Below are 19,176 nucleotides of genomic sequence, written 5' to 3'. Positions count from 1 at the left end.
CAGAGTCTGAATGCAGAACCAAGAATTTTATTTGCTCTCTCTCTTTTTGTTTTGTTTCTTCTTTCTTGTGGTTCCTCCCATTGGTTCTAATTCTTCTTTACAACAAGACTAATGTGAAAATAGGTTTAATATGAATGAATATGTACAGCCCATATTGGGGGAAGAAGGGAAGGAGGAAAGGAAAGAAATTTAAAACTCAAAAGCTCATAGAACTGAATGCTGAGAACTAAAAGTAAATTAATTAAAAAAAAAAAGAATAGAAGAGGATGGTACAGGGCCCAGGTTTTAAGAGTATGGCTGATGCTTTCAGTTTCTCGCCATCTCTAAATGGTGAAAGATTAAGACTAGATCACAAAGGGAAAAATGGGATTTGGGCATAACCAGCAGAAAGAGAGCAGCATGAAACTACTCCACAGAGGATTCAAGGTGAGACCAAGGTCTTGCAAGGAATTTTGATCACAGGGCAGGAATAGAAAACTCTTAACTTCTGGAAATCAGAACAGATCAAGTATCCCAGTATCAAATTCCACCAGGGGAATACAAGAGTGGGTATCCAGGAAAGTATATCTGAAACAGGATAAAATAGTGGTCCACTAGTTCAAAAAGAGACTAGCATATCACCAAAGGGATGAGATGAAGGAAAATATAAAGAAATAATCTCAGAGTGCCCTTCCCCCACCCCTCAGAATAGGGTTTTAGATAACATTCTACTGCACCTAATAAAGAAAGATTTGAACTTATGAAGGAAGATGTTATTTACCTTAAGAGAAACAAATATGGTACAGTCTTATATAAATGCATATGAATGTATATGTTTATGACTATAGGTATCTATCTATATGTATGTGTATATGTGTGCATATGCATATAAGTATACGTATGTCATACATGTGTGTATGTGTATATACAAATCTGTATACATTATATACATACACACACATATGAATGTGTATATATACATATATATTTGTGCTTAATTGTAGATTTCTTGGGAGAGGAGGAGGAAAGGGGAAAAAAAGAACAAAGTAAAAAGTGCACAGCAGATGACAAAATAAAATCTACAAGGAAGTAAAGAAAAGATGGATAGCTCTGAACATAATGTGTAGTATTTATTACGTAGGCTTTCTTTGGTTTGTGGGTTCGGAGCTGTGTGTATGTGCGTCTTTCTACTTCGCCATCTTGGCTCCGCCTGTAGGCTTTCTTAAAATAGAAATTTATTGCTTTATATTTTGAATCCCTCTTATGTTCTGCGGAGCACATGGCAATTTTTTTCCTTTTTTATTTTGTATTTAAGTCTGTTTCTTTTCTTATTTTGTATTTAAGTTTATAATTTTTAAAATGACCAAAAAATAAAAAAGAATTAGCATTCCTTAGAATAAATTCTTGAGGACACTTAAAGTTGTAAGGAGTAAGATAAAAATGATACTTCATAGAAAGGAGTACTACAAATTAGGTCTTCTTGACTCCCTGTTCAGTGCACTATACACTGCACCACTGACAGGAATCATCAAGAATAATCAGGGCAGGGAGTTAAGACCTAAGAGCCTGCCTCCCAGTTATCTGATGGTGATTAATTCCAATAGTAGTCAAATGGAATCTAACCAGGGGGTGTCTACAGTTTTGCTTCCTAGACCCAAACCTGGGTCATGAGCTTACAAAACTCAAACCAGTAGGGTAATTATTAGACTTTACCCAGATCAGACTTACTTACGGCCCACTGAAAGCTTGCAAGTCCCCCAGCCTGAGCTGCCTCCAAGATCCTTAAGGAAGGCAGATACTCAAAAAGAGCAGGGGCTTCCCCAACTGATAAATGGTCAAAGGATATGAACAGGCAATTTTCAGAAGAAGAAATTAAAGCTATCTACAGTCATATGAAAAAAATGCTCTAAATCACTACTGATTAGAGAGATGCAAATCAAAACAATCCTGAGGTACACCATATCACACCTATCATAATGGCTAACATGACAAAAACAGGAAGATGATAAAAGTTGGAGAAGATGTGGAAGAGTTGGAACACTAATTCATTATTGGTAGAGCTACGAGCTGATCCAACCATTCTGGAGAGCAATTTGGAACTATGCCCAAAGGGCTACAAAAATGTACACACTCTTTGACCTAGCAATATTGCTTCTAGGAGTGTATCCCAAAGAGATCATAAAAATGGGAAAGGGTCCCATATGTACAAAAATGTTTACAGCAGCTCTCTTTGTGGTGGCCAAGAACTGGAAATCAAGAGGATGTCCATCAATTGGGAAATGGCTGAACAAGTTATGGTATATGAATATAATGGAATACTACTGTGCTACAAGAAACGATAAACAGGAAGACTTCAGAGAGGCCTGGAAGGACTTACATGAACTGACACTGAGTGAAAGGAGCAGAACCAGGAGAACTTTGTTCACAGTAATAACCACAGTGTGTGAGGAATTTTTCTGGTAGACTTAGCCCTTCACAGCAATGCAAGAACCTAAAAACTTCCCAATGGACTCTTGAGGCAAAATGCCTTCTACATCCAGAGAAAGAACTGTGGAATTGGATCACAAAATGAAAGACTATTTTTTCTTGTGTTTATGTTTTGGTTTGGTTTGGTTTTTTTCATGGTTTCTCCCATTCATTTTAATTCTTCTATGCAACATGACTAAAGTGAAAGTGTATTGATAAGAATGTATGTGTAGAACCAATATAAGATAAGATTGCACACTGTCTCAGGGAAGGAGGAAGGGAGGGGGTAAGGAAGGAGGGAAAGAGAGAAAATCTAAGATTTATGGAAGTGATTGTAGAAAACTGAAAACAAATAAAGTAATTTAAAAAAAAAAGCAGCAGCAAGACAGAAGAAAATACAAAACAAACCAAGTAAGTCCCAGGCATTCCCTCTAAAAGTGTGCCGGGCCTGATACTAGAAAAACGTCCAAATTCTGGAAGTAAGGCTTGATATATGAATCAATAACAGCAATCAAAAACTCCTCCCATGAAGAACTATTTTGGTGACAGAGATGCCCAAAACACAAACCCAAAAAGAGAATGACTCCAAATTATGTGGGGTAAACCCTTAAAGAAAAAACATAGCATGGGCAAAAGGTTAACTAGGATTCTTGGAAGAAATAAAGCAAGAGATATTTTTTAAACAGAATTATCCTTTAAATGAGAAAGCTGGAGGGCAAAACTGGAAAACAAATGAGATCCATGGAAGAAAGACTTGGAAAGAAAATTAATAACTGAACACAAGAAACAGACAGTCTTACCCAAGCAAAAGACTCTTTGAGCATCAGAATGGAACAAACAGAAGTCAATGACCCCATGAGGCAACAAGATGATATTAAAGCAAAGTCAAAAGACTAAAAAAATAGAAGAAAATCTAAGGTATCTCATATCAGAGATAACTAAGGTAGAAATTTAAGAATCACCAAACTAACAAAAAGTCATCACACACACAAACACACATGCACATATACATGCACACACATACATATATGTGTATGTCTTAATGTTATTAATGTTATTGAAAGAAATCATGAAAGAAAACTGCCTAGATTTCTTAGAACCACAGGACAACGGAAATAAAAAAGAATCAATAAGTAATCTCCTCATAAAAACCTCAAAATGAAAACTCTCAAGAACATTACAGATAAAATCCAGAGGTTCTGGATAAAAGAAATAATTCTTCAAGCAAGCTGAAAAAGAGCAAAAGTACCAAGAAAGCACTGTAACTATCAAAGAAAATTTATCAGCCACCTCGATAACAAAGGAGAGCAGTAGGAACAGAATATGCCAAAAGGCAAAAACATAGACTCATTCACATTCTAATAGAGAAAAAGGATACCAATATCCTTCAGATATCTAATAACAGGATGATGTCGTTCAGTCATGTCCAACTCTTCATGGCCCCATTTGGGGTTTTCTTGGCCAAGATACTGGAATGCTTTGCCATTTCCTTCTCCAGATAATTTTAAAGATAACGAACTGAGGCAAATAGGGTTAAGTAACTTGCCCAGGGACACACAGAGATACTAAGTGTCTAAGGCCAGATTTGAACTTATAAAGACCAGTCTTTCTAACTCCAGGGCCACCACTCTATCCACTGAACCACCTAGCTGCCAAGAGGATTATGGAGGGAGTCAAATAAGGCAGAAAGCGTTGAATGTTGAGAGGAGAGGAAGAGAGAAATTTACCTCATATAATCAGGATACACAAGTAGAAGACTATACAGTTATCCCACTATAACTATACAATAACTTTACAGTTATTCCACATCACCAGGGTTAGTGGCACAGAGCCCCACAATTAGGAAAATTCAAGTAAAACGTTTTGGCCCTCCTTTCATACTAGTCTGATTTTTTTCTTTTTCTTTTATGGGATGTTTACAGTACCTCATTGTAAAAATTGAGTTAAGTATTTTGTCATAGTCTCTTTCTCCTCTCCTAGTCTTCACATTTTGTTTGCAGCTTCCATAAAACTCCTCAAAAATTTACATTTAACTTCTTATGCCAACCTGTGATATATCAAAATTGTGATGGGGAAAGTTACAATGTGAAAGGTATAATTATATAAATAAGGAAGAAGGGATGGGGAGAGCATGTGACACTTGAATCTCACTTTCATCTGAAGGTCAAAGGGGAAAAGAATACACATACATTCACACACACACTCTCTCTCTCTCTCTCTCTGATTTGAAGGAGAAATGCATTTCACTCAATATGAGAACAGGAGGGGGGAGGGAATAAGAGGAAAAGCAGATTCAAGTGTGGATTAACCATAAGTAAAATAAACCTTAACCAAGGAGTATGGATTGCAAAGAGGGATTTACAAGGAAGAAAAGGTGGAAGTGGATGAGAAAGCAGAGACAGAAAATGTTATCAACTTTTTCAAGGAATATGGCTGAGAAAAGAAGGAAGGATATAACACAACAGTCTGAAGGGTTGGAAGGATACTATGAAGATTTTTTTTTTAAATGGGGAAGACTTAGGCAAGTTTGAAGTCAGTTGGGAATGAACCTAAATAGGGAGAGGTTAAAGACTCAAGAGAGAAGGGAAAATATTGAGGATACAATTCAACAGAGAAGACAGGAGGGAAAAGGTTCATGTATAGGAGATCACATCAGCAAAGAGAAGGAATACATTATTGCCAGTGACTACAGAAAAGGAGGAAAGACTAGAGATGATGTCAAGGGCCTTTGAGATGTTTTAAAATTTTTTTTCACTAAAGAAAGAGGCAAGTTCCTCAGCTGAAAGTGGGGATCACTGTGACATATAGGGGGCTTGAGGAGGGAAGAGGTTTGGAATCACTTCTGTGGGGAATGAGATAGTAAATCAACTTTTCAACCATGTACAACTCTGTGACTCCTTTGTGACTTTCTTGGCAAAGACAGTGATTTGCCATTCCTTCTCCAGCTTCTTCAGCTCATTTTACAGATGAGGAACTGAGGTAGACAGGGTTAAAAGACTTAGCCATACAGCTACTAAGTGCATTCTGCTACATTTGAACTCAGGAAGATGACTTCCTGACTTGATGCCTGGCATTCTATCCACTGAAACACCTAGCTGCCCATGAAAATGATTAGGAATGAATGAAAAAAAATTTTTTTTAATTGTCTTGCTGCAGAGAGAATCCAACCAGTTGAGGCTCGATAACATTTTATAACTGACCTGGTTATCAGTTGTGCAACTATAATGGAAAATAATTCTTATCCAGGTTACTCCCTAGATCTATACACTAGTTATTTCCCCTTATCCAGATAGACTGGAACAACAAATTAATGTAAATTTTTCTTCATAGATGATATTGATGAAGCTGTTTGGAAAATTGCTAAATCCAATTATGTGGTACTCTCTCCAAAGGAATATAAATTTTGATTGCTTATACTTCACAAGATATCTTAGGGTTTGGGGGCTAGATTTTTTTTTTATTTTTTATTTATTCCCCCCCCCCCAAACCTGGGACAATTAATTCTTTTGTCTCAACAAGTTTTCATTTGATTTTTTGAAATATAGTTCTGAAAAACAAGGCTTTGATAAAGCCCATTGGGATTCAAATGAAACTACTTGACTGTGTCTTAAACTCAAATCACTCAGGCTCTCACTGATTGGCCAATAATAGATCCCAGCTCAAGCCTCACTTGGTTATTGCCTGGTTTCAGAGGGCTCAAAGTGAGTGGAAACAGTAATTGTTGTCGTTACTGGCCAGAAGCCCTAAGGGTCCTCTTCTCACAGAACGATTCTTTTGAGAAGGCAAACTAGGTGATCTTTGGCCTCATTTCCTACAAGCTTTAAGCACTGAAGGGGTGTTGCCTGAGACAAACTGAGACCAAGAAAAGACCATGGTTTAAAAAGGTCAAACTCTCCCACACCCTCCTGAGAGGAGGGTCCTTTGAGAACAAAGGACAGAACAAATCTAGTTACTGATCCCACTAAAAATCATTATTATACTCAAAAACTCATAGGTCATTTGGAATATAGTGTAAAACAGCACAGAAAGTGGCACAGATTTGGTGCTAGGGATCCTGTGTTCAAATATTGGCTTTGTAACCTCTCCTGGACCTCAGTTCCCTTATCTCTAAAATGAAGGATTTAGAGAAGACCTCTAAGGTTCCTTCCAACTCAAAATCTATAATGCTTTTGACGAGGTGCTTGGTCCCCAATTCTAAAATCACATTTCTCTCCAAAATTACATTTCTCCCTATCGTCGAAACACTATCCCAGGCAGTTTCTCCTCAGTCCAAGGACATTGCACCCTAGATCTCTCTTCCTGATACAGTAGCCAGTTGCACCTACAGTTTCTATTAGTTTGAACCAGCTGTGTTCTGCTGGCTGAATTGGCCGTGAACTGGGTCCTAAAGATATTTACTACTCACTAACCAACCACAGGTGTCCTAGACTTAGACACAGGTACACTCTCTTACATTTATCTCGTCTAACAAGACATTGATGGGAGCATCCTGAGTATTTCTCAGTCAGCCCTGACCATTAGTGGACTTAGTGATGTTTCAGGCCTAAAACCACACCTCCATGTAGCCCTCCCCTCTTTGGGCTATTTCCCAATGAACTCTGGGTAAAGTACCAGTGAAGTAGATACTAAAAGTGCATGTTCCTTTTAAGAACTAACCACTCCTGAACCACTCCCTAATCCTGCCCTGAATCACCTAGTTAGCATATTTGGCAGGTTATACTATAGAATATACTATATAAACTTGAACTGGACCCTTTTTGGGTTGCAGGTTCCCTAACAACTCTTGCCCGCTGAAAAGCTTAATAAATCTTTACTACCTTGACCTCAAGAATGCTGGAGTTTGAGAATTCTTTTCCAGATGGCCCACACAGGGAACTTAGTCTTGGTGCTCAGGTATCTTCTTAGCTCTCACTCTAATCTCACTTTCCCCAATTCTAAAGTTAGGGATTTCAACTAAAATGAGGTTACAGAAACATAAAATCCAAAAGTTAGAAAAGACCTCAAAGAGGACCTAGTCCAACCCTATACTCAAACAAGAATCCCTTTCTTGACAAACTCACTGCTCATTCATCCTTTACCTGACAATTTTCATTGAGGAAGAATACCCGTCAAGGAAATCCATTTGACTTTTGGATAGTTCTAATTGACAGGAAATTTTTCCTAACACCAAACCAAAATTTAAAGCTTAACAGCTTCCACGTAGTTTACCGATGGGGCCAAAGGGAACAGCTCTATTCCCTTCTAGAGGCAAGAGAGACTATATAGAGCCCTGGACCTGGAGTCAGGAAGATGAGTTCAAAATCAACCTCAGACACTTATGTGACCCTCAGGACACATGTGACCCCAGGCCAAATCACTTATCCAGTCTCCTTAACTCCTCTCAACTGGGAGCAAGCTTAATGCTCACTGAATGATTGATTCAAATCAATGATAAAAATGTTAAATAGCACAGGACCAATCACTCCATCCATCCACTGGAGAACCCTCTCTGAGTTGATACCAAACCATTAATAACTACTTTTTGAATAAGCCCTTCAACTAATTACAAATCCACCTGAAGGTAAAATTATCTAAACAAAATTTCTCTACCTCTTCCTAGAGAACAGCAAAAAGCATTTGATCCTATAATCCTAAATAGTCACCATATATACCTAAAATCTTAGCTATACCTTTATTATTCTCTGATACACAAAATATGTCATCCTAAAAGCTGTGAAGGCCAGAAGGGGGAGGAGGGATAACAGTAAAAAAAAAAAAAAAAAAAAATACAGCATTATTTTAGAGCCAAATGTCCAATAATATAACTAGACTAGAGATTCCCAAGCAACAATAAAGAAAGGTGATGGTAAAATTGTGATTTCAGAATCTCAATTCATGATCTTGTTTCAAATAATAGCTAGCCTTTGTTATCATCGTGTAGCTTAAATAACACTCCCACACATACAGAAAAGTGCTTTAGGCACATTTTCACAAAAAAATAGGTTACAAAGTTGCACCACATTGTCATGACTGTAACATTGTAACACTATGTCTTTCTGTTTTGTTCGGTTGATTCATGGACCAAAAGGTAATTCACCAACAGAGCTGGGTTATCGCTACTTTCTAGATGAAGAACCCTAGGAAAACGATGTTCAAAACATTACTCCTGTTCACACGGCTCCCTTCATCCAAGTAAAGTCAACGTCCTTGAGTTCACCTCCTTAACCAGTTGGACAAGAGGGCTTTCTGATAGTTCTCCAACAAATGAGAGAAATGTTGCACGGGGAGAGATTAAATAATTTGCTCGAGAACGCAGCACTGTCAATGGAAGAATTAGCCTCGAAGCTCGAATCCCTCAAGGGCCCGCTTTATTAAGCAAGCGTCCGCCTAAAGCACCCCAACTTTTAAAATTCTGGGTCGGTTCCCCGCTGCCAAATGCCACTTAACGGGGTGCGAGGCGGGGAAAGAAGGGCGGAAGACTGTGCAATCTCTAATCTCTGTCTTCACGCAGATCGCCGCACGAGGGAGGACTCCCAGAGTCCCCCCTATCCCAGCCCTCTCCTCCTCCCCATCCTCCCCAAAGCCCGGCGGCAAATGAGAACAAGCAGGATGAACTAAGTGCCAGAGGACGTGGCAGCGGCTGCCTCCAGTCCCATCTTCTCGGAGGGACGACGAGAGGCCAGAATCAAGCCTCCTCCCTCTGGTCCCACCACCGCCGCCCAGCCCCGGTGCTAACCCTTTACCTGCGCTCCGCCCGGCACCTCCCCCAGCCCCGTGAGTTGCGCGCACTCAAGAGTTTTTCTACTCCGGACGTGTCGTCGCCCAGTTGACCAATCGCGGCTCGAGAAATGGTCAGCGCCCCGCCTCCTTCTCTTCCCTCCTCCCGCAATTCTACTCCCTCGCCCAGCGGCAAAAAAAAAAAAAAAAAAATCTAAGGTCGGCTGAAAGTGGAGCGCGCGCGCTCCCGGAAAGCACCGAAGAGAAGAGCCAAAGGAATTTTGCTCGAGCACGCGCCAGGCCCGGAAGGGGCGGGATCTAGAGGCTGCGTAGAGGGGCGTGGTCGGGGAATGGGAGGGATTGACAGAACATGCGCGAATCGGGGTGCGGGACTGTGTTCTTGGCAAGGGCCGGGACCTGGGAGGTGTGGAACGTGCAGAGAACTTTGAAAGCCAGGAGAAATGTGGTGATAGGGACCAGAGGAGCGAGCCCTATTTGGTCTGACCCTTGAGTGGGTTAAAAAGCAGGAGGAAATCTACAATGGAAAACCCATCCTGAGGGCCTGCTAAGGAGTGGGGTGTGCTTTTGTTTTTCTCGGGGACGAGGTCTGGGAGCGGTTTCGGAAAACAGATCTATGACTGGGTGGAGCCTCTCATGATCTTAACACTAGGTGGCGCCTTTTTAATTCTCTCCTGCTTATTCCCGTTGAATGGGAATTGATTGTAAAAAAAAAAAAATCATTTGAGCCGTAAGATTTTGATTGGTTACACTGTAAGGTAGGTGTTATGGGGGACAATTAGCCAAGGATAGTTAAGCAGCTTGTAGGCGTGGGCGGGGCCAAGTCCTTCCTTGGGCGGGGCCTCCCCTTTGACCACACCTCCCCCTCCACCCCTTTTCTCTTCTCTTACACTGGATTTGGGGGGAACTTAGCTTCAGCTGCTGGCCCTGGCTGTGAAACAATAACTTGCGTTGTGCTGAGACAGAAGAGAAAACTCCCAAGTTCAGTTTAAGATTCTGGCCTTTGGGAATGCAGCAGGAAGACAACATAGCTGTCCCAGAGCCAGGCTTCTCATGTCATCCCCTCAGGGTTCTTTGGGATCCTGATGGACTCCATAACCACCTGGCAGAATCCTGAACCGGTGGAGTTCCCCCCTCTCTCCAGGTTGGGCAGCAATTCTATTTAACCACTTAATATCAATTAACTTTTAGCACGGGGCATTTACCCCAAAGACAATAGCTGGAACCAAAGTGTAAATATTTCCCCCTTAAAACTCAGTTCCTACAGAGCATTGGCCCTGTCAAGTTCTTGTCCAGATGCAGCATAATTTACCTTTTGAGTCCTCCCTTCCCCAGAAACTGGAAATTGGGCTTTGCTTCTAAAGAAGCCCAACAAGGCTGGTTGGCAATAAACAAAAAATGAGCCTAGACTCCAACTCCAGGATTTCTGGAGTTAATTTGAAATTAACCATCCACCTTTGTGGTTGTTCTTCATTCCTTAAGTCCATGCTTCTCTTCCTGTGATCCCATGGACCACAGCACTCTACAAGCCCCTCTGTCATCCCCTCTCAGGGGATGTCCAGGTTCATGTTCCGTGTTTCTGATGAGTTGTTTGGGTGCATGTACTTGGGCCCCAATTCTAAAATCACATTTCTCTTTAAAAATCACATTTCTCCCTAGTCTCAAAATACTATCTCAGGCAGTTTCTCCCGAGCCCAAGGACACAGCCTGCCCTAAAACAACAGCCTGTTATCTCCCTTCCTGCTATGGTAGCCAGATGCACCTATAGAACTGATTAGTTTGAACCAGCTGTGTACTGAACGGACTGTGCCCTGGGTCATAACGACATTTACTACTCACTGACCAATCATATGTATTCTAGACTTGGACATTCCTATACTCCCTTGCATTAATCTTGTCTAACAAGTCATTGACGAGAGAAACCTGGTTATTTCTGGTCAGCCTTGACTGATGGTTGACTTGCTGACGTTTCAGGCCTGCTATTTCCTGATGAATTCTGGGTAAAATACCTGCACAGTAGATATCAAAAGTGCATGTTCCTTTAAGAACTGACCACTCCTTAACCACTCCCTAATCCTACCCCAAAATACCTAGTTAGCATATTTGGCACAAGTGATACTATAGAACATGCTATATAAACTTTCCCTGTACCCCTTTAAGGTTGCAGGTTGTCTAAGAACTCTTGCCTGCTGAAAAGTGTAATAAATCTTTACCTTGATTTCAACAGTACTTGAGTTTGTGAATTCTTCTCCAGATGACTTGCCCCTGATACTCTGGTCTTTGTGGGGGTCTCACACCCCCTTTCCAGCCCTCATCATTTCCATGGCACTGTCTGTGTGACTCTGAGCTTAACTTTGTTTGCTTCAATTTACTCATCTGCAAAATGAGCTGGAGAAGGAAATGACCAACTACTGCAGTATCTCTGCCAAGAAAGCCTCAAATGTCAGAAGAGTCAGACACAACTGAAAAACCCTTCAACTAAGAATACCTTTTAAGCTTGTATTTATGATTGCACTTTAAAGCTTGCAACATTCTTTACAAGTATAAGATTATATATCCTCAAAACCTTAGAAGTAGATTTTATTATCTTCATTTTACAGATGAGGAAACTGAGACACTCAGTGGTTGAAGGACTTGTCTAGGGTCACCCAGCTAGCTTCATAGGCAGTATTCAGGTCTTGATGGCTCCCAGACACAGCATTCTGCTACTAGCTACCTGCTGGAAAATTTCAGATGCAAAAGGCAAAGAACAGGGGCAGGTAGGTGGCACAGTAGATAGAGCACAAGCATGGAGTCAGAAAACCTTGCTTCCTTATCTGTAAAAATGAGCTAGAAAAGGAAATGACAAAACACTTCACCATCTTTGCCAAGAAAACCCCCAAATGGGGTCATGAATGTTGAAGTTTAGTGGTTCTGGGACACCAAAATGGTGGCATGCAGGTCCTGCCCAAATGAATTCAACCCATGCCTTCTTTCAGCCAAAGAAAAATAAAGTTTATTAAAAATCTGTCATATTGGCCAGACTCTTAAGGAAGCTGAGACTACAACATCTACAATGGCAAGTGAGTCAGACTGAATTTGAGCACATTCATGAAGGCCTAGATGGATCTTATATACAGAAAGACTGTGGGAGAGATCTAGGGTTGGCAAAGTAGGGGTTTAGGGAAGGTCTTGAGGAGAGTGGCCAGTAGTCTCCAGTGACTAGTGGTCGGAGGCCTAGAACCAAGATAAGATTAAGGGTGGGAAATAGCCTCAGGTGATCTGAATGTAATAGGTAACGGAAGACTAGGCTAGGTTTAAGTGTTGTAGAGCTTTGGGCAGAGGGATAATGAAAGGCTTGTAGCCTCAGGCAAACCAGATCAAGTGGGAAGATCCAAGGAGAGTTCAAGGGGGTTTCCAGAGCTTGTAGACAAATGGGACCTAAATTCTTTTGGAGTAAGGGGGAAAGGTCTCAACTTGGGCCTATACCCAGTCAATGAAAAGTAGGGCTCTGCTGAAACCAATGAACAATAGCAATAACAAAGAACAGAGGTCTGTTATTCACAGCCACAAGCCCTTAGACAGGAAATCAAAGCAGATCAGAATAGGTTACTTTATGTCTTCATATGCTCCATAATCTTGTCAAATCATGTCTCTTACATATCATCATGACTCTCCAGGATACAGATAATCTCCAGTCTCTTCACCTGGCACATCATCCCAAAGCATTCTGCACATATTCCAGATCCCCATTACAGGAAGTTTATCTAAATGTATGAATTATTAAAATCACAATAGTTCATGGTAGTCAGAGCACTGGACTTGGAGACTAGAAGGCCTGTTAAAATTCTGCCCTCGAATAATACCTGTGTAACTCTGACCAAGTGACTTAATCTCTCTGGTCCTCAGTTTCCTTATCTGTAAAATGAGGAGGTTGACCTCTGAAGTCTTTTCCAGATCCAAGTACATGATAAGCACTTAGGCAATCTCTAGACTGCAAGCTGTAAAGAAAACTTCACAGCAGCTTAAGTTCTTAGTAATCAAGCTGCACCTGACTTTCCCATAGCTGAATGAATTTTGGAGGGTGAAGAGTGGTCTGTTGGGAGATGACCTAATTACATTTTTTCTATAGATGCCATTTTATTATCTTATCTTTACTGTAGGCTGACTTCCCTTTCTACATCTAATTGTTGTAAAAGGATTTGTTTGTTTTTTGCAAAGGAGGACTTTGGTAGCTGAAGGAATTCTGTCCCTTTTCTCTATCTTGTCTATCAGGTATAGGTGGTTCCCTTTGATCTCATGTGAACAGCTATACTAACAAAGACACATTCCTTCTTGTGTAATAAGTGATAAGCATCCTTTTTTTGTTGTTGTAACAAATAGATATTACCTCTACTGTGACCAGCAAGTCTCATCTAAGGAATGATGAAATTGGTATAAATTACACTAGTCAAAATGTAACAGACATACATGTTCATCATTTACTGATGTGTGTCTCACTCTGAGTGAATAAACTACAGTTGTTCCTGTGTCTGTATCTGTATCTGTGTCCTGGGATGGCTTTTTTGCAATGGCTAGACAGGCTAGATCATTCATGTAACCATCATCTCTGATCATCTGGTAAGCTACAAACATACACGTACAACTTTTCATGGGCAAGCATTGATTTCACGTGAAAATAAGAATCAGTATAAAAGAAGAAATTAAAGGATAATGAAGAAATTAATTTAAAAAATGGAAGGTAGATTGTAACCAGTTGTGAGGAACTCTGAGGAAGCTAAGTAAGTTATGCTAAAGCCAACTATTCACTACTATAGTTCTTAATCTGAGTTCATTAACTAGTTTTTTTAAATATTTATTTTGATAACTTGTTATTGAATCATTTTAGTCATGTCCAACTCTTTGTGACTAAGATACTTTCTTGACTAAGATACTGGAGTGGTTTGCCATTTCCTTCTCCAGCTCATTTTACAGATGAGCAACTGAGGTAAACAGGATTGAATTACTTGCCCAAGGTCACACAGCTAGTAAGTGTCTGAGGCCAGATTTGAACCCAGATCTTCCTGACTCCACATCTGCCACTTTATCTACTGTGCCACCTAACTGATAACTGTATTTCAGTATAATTAGTTTCCTTTATGTATTTTATTAATGCATTTAAAAACATTCTCAAAAGTCCATTGGTTTCCCCATACTTCCAGAGAGGTCCATGGCACAAAAAAAGGTTAAGAATTTTTGTTCTGCACTTAGTCCCAGTCACAAGTAACATTACAGGCAATTGGCTTCCCTGCTGTAACTCAACTCCTCAGATTCTTTTCTTTTAAAATCTCCTCTTGCTTACTTAGCTTTGGCATTCAGTCTCTGTGATAATGTCTCAGGCTGTCCCAGGAGAGTGAACTTCAACTCTCAAAATGCTGACTAGGGCATAGTCACTGAACCACAGTTGAGGCAAAAACAAAACAACTAAACAAACAAAAACCAATCTAATTCATTTTTAGCCTGGACAAAGAAAAAAAATCTGGATCCATCTAAGCAAAGGGAGGAGGCTGGAGAGGAAGGATAATACCAGGGAGAAAATAGTCCCAAGCAAACTTCATGATACTGAAAGGATTAAAATGGGAAAAAAAATAAAAACAAATATTTGGATCTAAGAGGGTTCTCATCAACTGCAGAACTGAAAGTAATGGAATATTATTGAGCTGTAAGATGACAAAAGAGATGATTTCATGCTATCCAAGATTTTCTGAATGATGGACAACAGCAATGTAAAGAAAAACAATTTTGAAAGACTTAAGAACTCTAATTAAGCAATGACCAGCCATGTCTCCAGGGGTCCTATGACAAAGAATGTTATCCACCTTCTGACAGAAAAAGAAGGAAATAAAGATTTATTAAAATGCCTAATATGTGTCAGGCACTGATGGGGTACAAGCCCAAGCTGAGACCTTTGTCCCTTGGACCAGGAAGGTTTTGTTCCATTTGTCTGAAGGTCCCCCCCTCTCCCCCACCAAAGCCTGGCCTTGGGCAGGAGAGGGGGGGCTCCTTGGATTCCCCTTACTCAGTTTAGCATTCTTTTGATATTTCTCCCTTCCTGTCACTTCTTAGCATTCTCTTAACTTCCCAGTCACCTAGCCAGGATTGTGGATTGTCTGGACTACCAGTCACTCCCATCACGATCCTCCCTGGGTTTGATCTACATTCCAGGCTGACCTCTTGTATCAAGACCATCCCTGAGACCCCAGGCTACTTGGTGACACCTGGATTCTTTCCTCAATCTTTTTCTGTATTTAAGTTCCATCTCACCTCCATGAAGGTGCTCAGATTCAGTCCATCTCAGACTCCGTCTAGCTGAGATTCAATCTGACCCACTTGTGAATACAAGCGTTACAAATGCTTAGGCTCCTTAAGAGTCAACCCGGTATGGCGAATCTTCAATAAACTGTGTTTCTCTTTGACTTTAAGAAGGCTTGTGTCGAACTCATTTGAGCAGGACCCTGTGTGTTGGTATTTTGGGGTCCCCCACCACTCCAAACCTCAACAGCACTGTGCTAAGCACTTTACAAATATTATCTTATTTGATACTGACAACAGCCCTGGGAGGTCAGTGTTACTATTTACCCTATTTTATAGTAGAAAAGAGGAAAACAGAAGTGAAGTGATTTGTCCTGGGTTACACAGCTAATAACTGTCTGAGACTGAATTTGATCATAGGTCTTCCTGATTGTAGGTCCAGCACCACTGAGTTATCTAACTCCCCCAGAGTATAGAAAGAAATATACATTTTTGGACATGGCCACAGCATGAATTTGTTTTGATCGTGACTAGGCTTATTTGTTACAGTGCTTTGCTCCTCTTTGGCTTTTAATTGGATTCGAGGAATAACAAGTTAAGAAATAAGTGGGAAATAAAGTGAAGGAACAAGATTTTCCTAGGAATTTGGCTATGAAAAGGAGAGATAATAGAAAAGTTTAAGAGAATGTCAGAGTCAGAGATCCTAATATATTTGTAAGTAGTAATGAAAAAGACACCAGATAAAAAGAGCTAAGAATAAATGAATGGAGCATTTATTAGACACTTATGATATACAAAACACTGTGATAAGCACTGGGAATACAAATACAAAAGTAAGATGGTCCATACTCTCAAGGATTTCACAATCTAATGGGGGAGACAACATGTATGAAAGGTTTCAGCTACAAGTCATATGGAAAGGTTCCATGGGCCTCAGGTTGCAGTGGCAAAGCAGATGATAATACCTTTTATTTAACATCATTTCTTCTGATAAAAGTAAAGAAAAGGCCAATGTCTCCCACTGCATCCAGGGCCATCTCTAGTCATCCTGACCTGTGTCTTGCCACTAGACTCGGAATGACTCTGAGGGAAAGAGTGAACCTAATAACTTTGCACTGCTCTGCTTCACTTAAATCCAATTCACTTGCTAGGCAAGACATCACCCTTCTGACATCACTGGCTGTCTTCAAAAACAAAGGACAAACAACAATCTGTGGGTAGTAGTAGCTGCCCCACTGGGGACCTGACTAGTTCCAGCTGGGCAATGCTCCTTTCCTTCCTTCCTTCCTTCCTTCCTTCCTTCCTTCCTTCCTTCCTTCCTTCCTTCCTTCCTTCCTTCCTTCCTTCTTTCCTCCTCTCTCTTTCCCTCCCTCCTTCTTTCCCCTCCCTCTGTCCACATAGGGAATCATGCCCTTACATGTGGGTGCTCTGCCCAAAGGAATATAAATTTTGATTGCTTAAATCTTTCAAGATATCTTGGGGTTTGGGGCTGGATTGTTTTCTCTTTCCTACTTTTGTTTACTCTTTTTTTTCTTCAAAAAACTAGGACAATTAACCCTTTTGGCCCATGTAGCTGCATTTATGATTTCTTGAAAAAGAGCTCTGGAAAACCAGGGTTGTATAAAGCCCACTGGCATTCAAATAGAGCTACTTGACTATGTCTAAAACCCAAATCACCAAATCACACTGGCTCTCACTGATTGGCCAATAATAGGTCCCAGCCCAAACCTCACTTGGTCATTGTTTGGCTTTTGATGGCACTGAGTGGAAATAGCAAGTGCTTCTGTTCTAGCTAGAAGCCCTAAGGGTCTTTTCCTCCCAGATTGATTTTTTTTTTTTTTTGAGTAGGCAAACAAAGCCATCTTTTGCCTCATTTCTTACCTAACCTTTAATCACTGAATGGGTGTTGCCTTGGAGAAACAAATCTGGGAAAGATCTTAACTTAAAAAAGTCAGTCTCCTACTGTATTGGGGGCCACCTCTAGTCAGTCCTGAAGTGTGTCTTACCACTAGACTCCTAATGACTCTGGAGAGAGTGAGACTGATGACTTTGCACAGCCCTGAATCACTTTAAATCCAATTCACTTGCAAGTCATGACATCACCCTCCTGATGTTACTGGTCCTCTGACAAATAACAACTAAAAAATCATATCAATATTTAATGTTTGGTTATTTAATAGTACCAAGGATTTTAGTGTCAAAAACTTTCTTTTTTAAGTCTTCAAAGGATGCTAATATTGCTCCTTCAGGACCACTTACCAGGTTACATCTTCACAGGTATTGCTTCTGAGAATGATGCCTCCAAGTATTGGGCGTGAAGCACTGCTGTTCCCAAGGGTCTTTGGTTCAAATCCTGAGCTGTCTCCATCAAGATCTGAGGAGAAATAGTGGTCAAGTTAATAGTGGTGATTTAACTTGCTTGGCACTTTATGCTTCCCATTTCCCAAAGGTGTCCTGGTGCTTAAATTACAGAGATGAAAAGATTATCCAAAGCATAAATAGCTTTCAGGTGAGAGGTGATGCAATCAAGGGCACAGGTAGAAGAGTTGGACTTGGCATCAGTAAAGGTCACCTATTCATGAGAGACTCCCTTATTTCTCTTCCTTTTCATAGCTAAGTTCCTTAAAAGAAGGTCACATACTTCAATTCATTTCATCTTCCACTCACTTATCAATCTATGGTAATTAGTCTTTAGTAAGTCTGGGAAAAGTAAAAGAATACAACCTAGTTGAAGCTAGACAACAGACATAAATGTGTAGGGGACCTCAGGCTGTACAATACTGTACAGTGTTGTGATTTCCTGTAGCTTCACTCAACAGTATGCAAGTAGGAGGTGGCTGATAATAAGCTAACTAAGGATTGATTTTGGCATGAATGGAGATATAAATGGACAAGGAATTTTTAAGACAAAGGACAGTGCCATATTGAAACTGTTAAAGATTGTCAAGTGTTTGGGAGGTGAGACCAGGGAGGAGAGGGATGATGGTTGAGGTAAATTTGAAGAACAGATTTAGGAGTGAGACACTGGAAGAGATGAAAGGATTAGGTTGCTAGTTTAAAGCTGCATGAATTGTCTTTTGTCTTCCCATCTTTAGAACTATTTTCTTTTAAGAAGAGAGGAAAAAATAGTAAAAACTCTTCAGGGCAAATATTTCAAAGAAAACAGTATTTCTTTCAGAGCAGTTATGCAACTTTCATCTTCCTACTTCCTCATACCCATTGCCCAAGGGTTTATATCATATCTCTCTTCTTCCAGTAAGGCATTCTTTATCAGAGAAATGCCTAATCTTTCCACTTGAGGGTAGATACATAATGAATTTGTAAAAGATAATATGGCAGCACTTTATGCAGCCTTGACAGAAAATGATGTACTACAGATTTTCCATCTAATTGAAGCTGATCTTTTTAAGTAACAATTTCAAAAAAAAAGAATTTTAATCATTTTTATGAGAATTATCTAACATACATTATGCTACATTTTAAAATATAAAAGTGTACATGATACAATTTTTCTTAATGTCTATTACTATCTTTAAGTTATAATTATGAACAATGATTATCACACTGACCAGTAATATTGTGATATTTTCAGGAGTTATTGAAGCTATTTGCTCCTACCCTAATTATTCCACATTATTATATTTTTTGAGTTCTCTCAGTTTTTTATAGTTTTCCAGTTTCTTCTGTTACAGGCAGACCTGATCAGGCTAGAAAGTCAAGGTAAGAATAAAACAAAATAAACACATC

At 40.0% G+C, this 19,176-nt stretch overlaps 1 protein-coding gene across 6 annotated transcripts in view; it reads right to left on the bottom strand.

Moving 5' to 3' along the window:
- The window catches only part of MIPOL1 (mirror-image polydactyly 1), a 539,636-nt gene extending 521,896 nt beyond the window's left edge, over nucleotides 1-17,740 (bottom strand). For 2 of the 6 annotated variants that reach the window (XM_072629749.1, XM_072629751.1), the window contains exon 1: nucleotides 9,168-9,291. The gene's annotated coding sequence lies outside the window, so the exon portion shown is untranslated. Of the gene's footprint in view, nucleotides 1-4,370; nucleotides 4,493-9,167; nucleotides 9,453-17,688 lie in introns of those variants that run through there. The other 4 variants (XM_072629750.1, XM_072629754.1, XM_072629753.1 and 1 more) reach the window with 3 other exon arrangements.
- Nucleotides 17,741-19,176: the final 1,436 nt, after the last annotated feature.

The sequence above is a fragment of the Notamacropus eugenii genome, chromosome 1 (assembly GCF_028372415.1).
Source record: "Notamacropus eugenii isolate mMacEug1 chromosome 1, mMacEug1.pri_v2, whole genome shotgun sequence".
Lineage (NCBI taxonomy): Eukaryota > Metazoa > Chordata > Mammalia > Diprotodontia > Macropodidae > Notamacropus > Notamacropus eugenii.
This window is presented reverse-complemented; position numbering and strand designations above follow the sequence as displayed.